We start from the raw sequence: 7,745 nt of genomic DNA, 5'->3' as shown, positions 1-7,745 counted from the left end.
AGTTTTAAGACCTGGCTAGATAAACCTCTTGTCAGGCCAAAACCTGACAATTACATATAAGGCATCCCTAGGGTAGGGCTTACACAGCGCCGAGGACAGGATGCAGTGTATTTAAAACTTTGGACATGTACTTTTAAGTTTTCTATGTCCTGGTAGTGAAAAACTCCTAAAATCGTTTCTCACTAATGTGAGGCCTACCTATCCCATAGGATAACATTGGATTTCCTTATTACATTTAATAAGTGGTAACTTTCAAATGGGAGCAGATGGAAAGGTCGAGTTTGGTGCCTAAATGATTGTAATATAAACCCTCTTAAAATTCTGAAAGTGAGATGTGGAGAATCAGGGGTCCCTACCTCATCTGAAGGGCGGAGCAGACAGGGGTCTCCCGCCCCCACGCCGGCACGAACAGCATCCCTAGGTCATCGGACTTCCTCTCTTCGCCCACAGGGTCCGCTAACCGACGACGACCCGGAAACTGACAAACCGGAAACCGGAAGTGAAGTCCCTACCAGTGACCCGGAACCCGAACCATCCGGAAGCGGAAGTGCGTCTACTACGCTCCACCAGGAACATAGAAAAGACGGGAGAGCAGTCAAGACGGGGTTCAGCCCAGCGGACTCGTGGCAGGAGAAAGCGAACGGCGCGGAACCCCCGACGGAGAGCGGAAGACGAGAGGAGATCGTAGAGAAGACGGAAAGCGGAGAGGAGGAGGACGAAGAGGACCTGTGGTCGGAGGACTGGTGGCGACCTCCGGAGGTGGCTGGAGAGCGGCCGCAACTCGGATGAGAGTTGCGGCGGGGCACGTGAGTACCCTCTATCCTTTCTCCGTGTCCCTTTGTAAATATAGTGTACATACCTGTAAGACCTGTATATAGAGCGTCACGAGCACCCTGCACTGCCCCCATAGATATAGGAAGTGTCACGAGCACCTTGTATATATACATCACCATCCTCGCACTGACCCCGACACCCCAGGCACTGTACCCCTCCCGCTTGCTCCGTCGACCTTAAACCCCCTCTGCCCTTCCCCCCTCCCGCACGTTTCCTTTCCTGGCCACTCACTCCCGGTGAAGGTGACGGTACTCGGTAGTCCTTGTCGGACTGGACTAACCCCACGTTGTTCTCTCTCTTACATATCTCCGAGGAGACCCATCACTCGACCAACATCTGATGACAACAAACTACCGAGGATCCTGAACAAGACATCAACCCTACAACAGAACCCACCCACCACGGCGTTCTCTCCGGACTACCTCCCCTATATCTCTGTGGAACACTACTGTGTGTGCCTTACCTGTGAATAAAATCCTAAATCATAGCTCACTACCTCCGGCCTCCCAGCCTGTTATTCCGGCCCGCCCAACCCACAACTCCACATGACACTTTTAGGATGTTGGCATTTTCTTATCCTTGTGGTAAATAAATAAATAATACCTCTATTTTTGGATGAATAAATGAATAACAGATAGCTCAATAAATAAGAGTCAAGATTCGAGGTAGTAGGAGTTTTGCAGATTTAATACAGCATAAGGACAGGAACAGGACGACCTGCACAGGAATAGGATGGCAGCCCCTAGCAGCGCTGCCGGGGCCAGGATCGGGCAAAAAGCAGGAAAAGGATGACTTTTTAATAACAGTACACGAGCATATATACATAACGCAAACACATAGCATTACATTGCAATAGGCGTAGCAGTGGGTGGAGCAGAAGGCGTGACGCGTAGCAGTCGCGAAAGATAAGGGTGAAAATGGGTGTAACAGGGCGTATACATGGACATGTGATGCAAACGTAACAGAATATGTCATGAATGGGGTGTAACCCATGGAGGGGGCTACCTAAGGAGCCGGGACCTCTAACCTGGTGGTGCGCGCAAACTGGCAATGACGTGTTACTAGGAGAAGCTGGGGGCTATGAACTCTGTGCTAGGAGCAGAGACTGAAGTCTGGAGAGTCAGGGCGACATGTACCTAAGCAGTATCTAGTATCTGATGTTTAGAGAACATGTTGATAGAATCCAAAAGTTATCGGGGTAAAGGCGAACAGACTCTAAGACTAGAGCATGCATTATTCTACATGTAGTGCGTGATGAAGAATATTAAATGACCATTAAATGCAGTATTTCTCTTACATGGAGACGTGAAGGCTAGACAATGACGGAAACTATTGATGCGATTCAGTAGCTTTAGGAATGCAGAGAAGGAGGACTGAACTGATAACTGGAACTATAACATACTCTTGGCAGACTCAGAGGCAGAGCCAGGCTGAACCGGGCACTGCGAGGCAGGAAGTAAGTGAAGGGTCGAGGATACAGGTGGGGGCTGTATCGCTCCTCAGCGAGAGCTCAGGAGACAGGAGCTGAATCTGATGTCCGGGCCCTTTTGAGGCCTAGAAACGGGGACTTTACAATGAAATAACGTGCACACTGAGAAACGTGGCAACGTAGCTTTACATGGGCCTGATATTCGTAGTATTCACGAGAACTGGAAACTGGCATACTAGAGGTGGACACAACTGTAATTGCGTCTTTAATCGAACATAGGGAATACATATGCATATTAATCATGCACAGAAAACATATGATGGATGACGCGTAGGGACACAGAACATGACAAAATTTACTTTTCCACATTCCCTCCTTGTCACTACGTTTCCATCAGGAAACATCAATATTCATGATACCATCTATCATTTCATACAGTATCATTTGCTCGTCTCGAATTATCCTGGAACGGGATTTAGAACGAGGCTTGGGACTAGGAATACAAGAGGTAGCACAAATGCCGCAAATCGCAGGGCCACATTGTATACAGAGGCAGCAGCTGAATATGATCGCTACTGCAATACCTAGAAAGGACAAGACTTTCCATCCCCAGGCGGAAATTATATTCCAGAACCAACCGGACCATGTCCAGGTGCCTGGATTTTGGTGTAACAGATGGGCAATTTTATGGAGTCTGGTTATAGCTGAATAAACAGACGGCGCGTTATTTGGAATGAAAATGCAGCAACTAGATCCGATGACTCTACAGGCCCCGCCCCTATCGGCCAATATGACGTCAAGGACGAGACGATTCTGTAAAACGACAAATCTCATAGCAGATTGCTCTTCGGTTAAGTTACCTAGAGCAGAGGCAGTCTCATTTACTACAGCTTCGAGGGTTCTTGTTAACCTACGGATCAGCTTACTATTCTGGATAGGTCCTATAAAGAAGAAGAAACCTCTATTGAAATCTGTATACTGTTCTAGAGCAGTTTCAGTATAATCGACAATTGGGGACTCGATCTCCCTTCTATGTCTAATGTGTACTAGATGTGTGTTTCTATGATAATCAGATGGGGCTAGGAAAACTGGTGGCAGTAGGAAGGCAATGTAACAGGTTCCCTCCCAATCGAGGGGCAGACGAACATATGCAGTTTGACCACAAATAAAATAAGAATGACGTGAAGCTTTGAAAATAGATTTCCCACTGTCACTATACTTGACAATAGTAGTACAATCACTATGTCCTACATGTACGGAACCATTATTTCGGACACATAATTCGCCTTTGACTGGTAGTACTGAAATAGCAGGTAAGTCTGGAGTAGTATCAGACTGAACATTCAGGACCATGAAATTCGAAGAATAGTTACCTAAATTATACACTTCATTTTCTAGATCTAACCCGGTTCTGTGGGGGAGACCTTGCTTGTCTGGAAAACATGTACTGTTAAGAAAAGACATATCTGTTGAGGATGACGTTAACGTGGACCATGCTCCACACGAACCATTATGTGAAAAAGGATAAGGGAAGAGTGGCAGAACTCCCTTCGGTGTCTGGAAAGGGGGGAGTCGACCACATACCCAACAATTAGTGGCATTGCTGGTCTGGTGTGAGTAATGTAACATGCGGATGAAAGAATTATTTCGCATAGCGAGGCGGTAAGAGAGTTCATGAGGAGGCAGATCACTAAACGTGTGCTCTACTGTAACATTAGAAGACTTATTTACATGAGAAACTGGAAGATACAGATAGAATGCATAACTGGTGCAGGAAATCATAATACTGAGAAATAATATGAAACATAGAAAAACGATACATCGAATTGAGTTTTGACTAACTCTCTCACTATGGGGGTCTATTTTATACATGTCAGAAACAGTCTAACCGTTTCACCTAGGGGAGGACTTAGACAATCAAACTGGCTGACTTATTTTACTAGACCGGAGTTTCAACTTATACTCCTGTTGCGGAGTTTTCTCTAACGGGGAGGGTGCAGTATCATTGTCTTTTGCGGGACAGTCCTTGAGAATAGTACTTTGGCAATCCTTCAAATCCTGGGAAATGTTCTTTGAGACGGGTTTCAGTCCATAAAATTTCTTTACGTGCGAAAGGTGCACCCAGCCTTTGCGACCCTCCAACTTCACGGCTGTACGGGTGGCGAGGAGGACCTGTCGGGGCTCCTTCCAGCGAGGCTCTAGCGGACTTGAGCGGTCGAAATTCCGGACAAGAACCATGGATCCTGGAACGATTTCATGCGGTGCCACCTCGGTATTGTCTGGAAATGTGGCGGCAACCTGTGAACGACAAGAGTTGAGGGCAGACATCAAGGAAGCTAGGTAATCTGTCAGCATATTACTTGAAACATCGGTAATACTTCGGGGTCTAGGAGTACCCCACATATTTGGGGGGCGGCCGAATACGACCTCATACGGGGACAGACCTGATCTGGAATGTGCGACCATACGCATATAGAACAAAGCAACTGGCAGAGCTACTAGCCAGTCCACACCTTTCTCTTTACATACTTTGGCAATGCGGATTTTCAGGGTCTGATTATGTCTCTCCACGAGACCGGCTGCTTCAGGATGGCGTACACAATGAAACTTCCACTGGTACCCTAACAACAGGGAAACGTGCTTCATCAACTCAGATGAGAATGGCTGGCCGTTGTCAGAATATACGACTCTAGGGAGTCCATAACGGGGGAAGAACTCACGAACCAGCTGCTTGGCAGTGGTCGCGGCGGTGTAATCTGGGACTGGATATGCTTCTGTCCACCTGGACAAAGCGCATACAACTACAAGGACATACTTGAAACCTCGACATCGCTCCATTTGAATATAATCCATCTGGAGGACTTCAAAAGGGTGGTCAGGGGGCTGGAATCCACCTTGTTCCACCGGGACACTTTTACCTGGATTGAACTGGCAACATATCATACAGGTACGGACTTTCTGCTTGGCTGCAGCTCGTAAATGCTTGTTGAACCAAATGTTCTGAATACTGTCTAACATAGCTTTTTCTCCTAAATGTGCTGGACTATGTGCGGTATTAATAATGACTTGAACCATAGAGTCGGGGAGAAACCATGTGGCTTTTCCCTTCGTCACCCATCCTTGATCTGTCTGGACCCCTCCTTGTTCGGACCATTTCTTGATTTCTTCGGGAGTAGCATGTAACTGGATATCTATGACATCTTGAGTAGGGTCCTTAACTGTCATACATGTAGTCGGATCTGGAGTGTGTGTCATGTTAGCTGGAATGTCTGGAGTCTGAGCTGTAAGCTTGGCTGTGCGATCTGCTAGATCATTACCCTGGGAAATAATGTCAGTAACTTTCGTATGTGCTTTGCACTTCATGATAGCAATGGATGTCGGTAAATGTATTGCATCTAACAGAGCTTGAATAAGGAGACCATGCTGAATCTTGGTTCCATGAGAAGTCATGAAACCTCTCTCTTGCCAGAGCACTCCGAAGTCGTGTACGACTCCAAATGCGTAACGTGAATCGGTGTAAATATTAACTTTCAAGTTCTTGGCGTGTATGCAGGCTTGTGTCAGAGCAACTAGCTCTGCTGCTTGAGCAGACAGGGTGTCAATACGGTGTGTCTCAATAACGTCAGTGTCAGTAGTCACTGCATACGCGGCGACTAGTTCTCCTGTACTTGTTCTCATACATGAACCATCCACATAAAGTGTCAGGTCGGGGTCTGGTAACGGAATATCTGTCAGATCTTGTCTTGGCTTTGTCGTAATGTTAACTACTTCCACACAGTCGTGTGTGGCAGAATTCGAAGTAACTGATGGTAACAATGTAGCAGGATTTAAAACGTTGCAGCGTCTGATTTCTATGTGTGGCTGGAACAGTGTCAATTCATAACCTGTTAAACGTGCAATTGTCAAGTGCTGAGTCTGTGTTCGGTTTAAAAGAACTTCCACGGAGTGTGGAACTTGTACTGTCAGGGAGTGTCCTAATACTATGGAATCACTTTGTCTGATAGCTAGTGCTGTGGCTGCAACTGACTTGAGGCACGCAGGCAGAGCCTGGGCTACAGGATCTAATGTGCTCGAAAAATAAGCACAGGGCTTGTATTGTCCTGCTTGATCTTGTGTGAGAACAGATAATGCTGTACCTTCGCGTTCAGTGACGAAAAGTGTAAAAGGCTTACTGTAGTTCGGTGTCGCTAGAACTGGAGCTTGACATAAAGCTTTCTTTAACTCATTGAAACTAAATGTATGTTCAGTTGTCCAAGGGAGTACAGTCGATACGGCTGCCTCCTGTGTCGTTAACTGTATCAGTGGCTTAGCTAGAAATGCATACTGAGGAATCCATTGTCTGCAATAAGAAGTAAGGCCGATAAAGGCACGTACCTCCTTCTGGGTCTTGGGCTGAGGAAGACTCGCTATTAACTGGATACGGTCTGGTGTCAACTGCCTACCCCTCTTGGACAGTAAGTGTCCTAAGTATACCACTTGCTGGACACAGAATTGAAGCTTAGAAGGGGACACCTTGTGCCCCATCTCGGCTAGGAAATACAAGACTGTAAGGGATGCTTGCTCGCAAGCACGTTCAGAACGGGCTGTGATCAGTAGATCGTCGACATACTGGAGCAGGGCAGTGTCAGTTGGCATGTGAATGTTGTCTAGTTGTCTCCTGAGTGCTTGACTGTAAATGCTAGGACTTTCTGTGAAACCTTGAGGAGCGCGTGTAAACATATAGCTCCTTCCATTTAAACAAAATCCGAAAAGAAACTGGCTGTCTGGATGAATAGGGACACTCAAAAATGCGTTCTTGAGGTCGATTACAGTAAAGAATGAAGCTTCGGAATCAATAGCTGTTAATAGGGAAGAGATATCTGGGACCACTGGGTACTGAGGAATAATACATTTATTAAGTTCTCGTAGGTCAATCACTAATCGATATACTGGGGGTGCATTTGGATCAGTACGTTTCATAACTGGAATGATCGGAGAATTGCATACATTGGAGTCAGTTTCTACAACTACTCCCTGAGCGATGAGCTCGTCAATAATTTTGGATAAGGCTGCTACAGCCTCAGGTGGCAATCTGTACTGTCTGATTCGTGGTAACACTACACCTGGCTTGAGAGTCACAGGATGGGGTGTGATTTGCATAAAGCCGACATCAGTTGGACCTTGCGCCCATAGATGCTGCGGAACATTAGACAATCTGGGATCAAAATCTCGTAATACATAGTGACCCTTGAAGTCACGTAGGAACAATCGTATTCCCTCTGGGGAACAGCATATAACTGCACCTAATTCTTTCAGTGTTTTAATGCCTAATAGATTTTCTGGACATGACTTAGTAAGTAACAGATCAGTAGTGCGGGACAATGGACCTACTTCTAGGGTAACTGGCTTTGAAATTTCATTTACGATAGGCTTTCCTGAAAATCCAAGGGAAACATTTCTTGAGCCTGAGAGCGGAGCCCCTGGAACTTCGGCGTGACTAATT

This window comes from Lissotriton helveticus, chromosome 10 (assembly GCF_964261635.1).
Source record: "Lissotriton helveticus chromosome 10, aLisHel1.1, whole genome shotgun sequence".
Taxonomy (NCBI): Eukaryota; Metazoa; Chordata; class Amphibia; order Caudata; family Salamandridae; genus Lissotriton; species Lissotriton helveticus.
The sequence above is the reverse complement of the archived record's forward strand: the minus strand, read 5'-3'. Positions refer to the sequence as shown.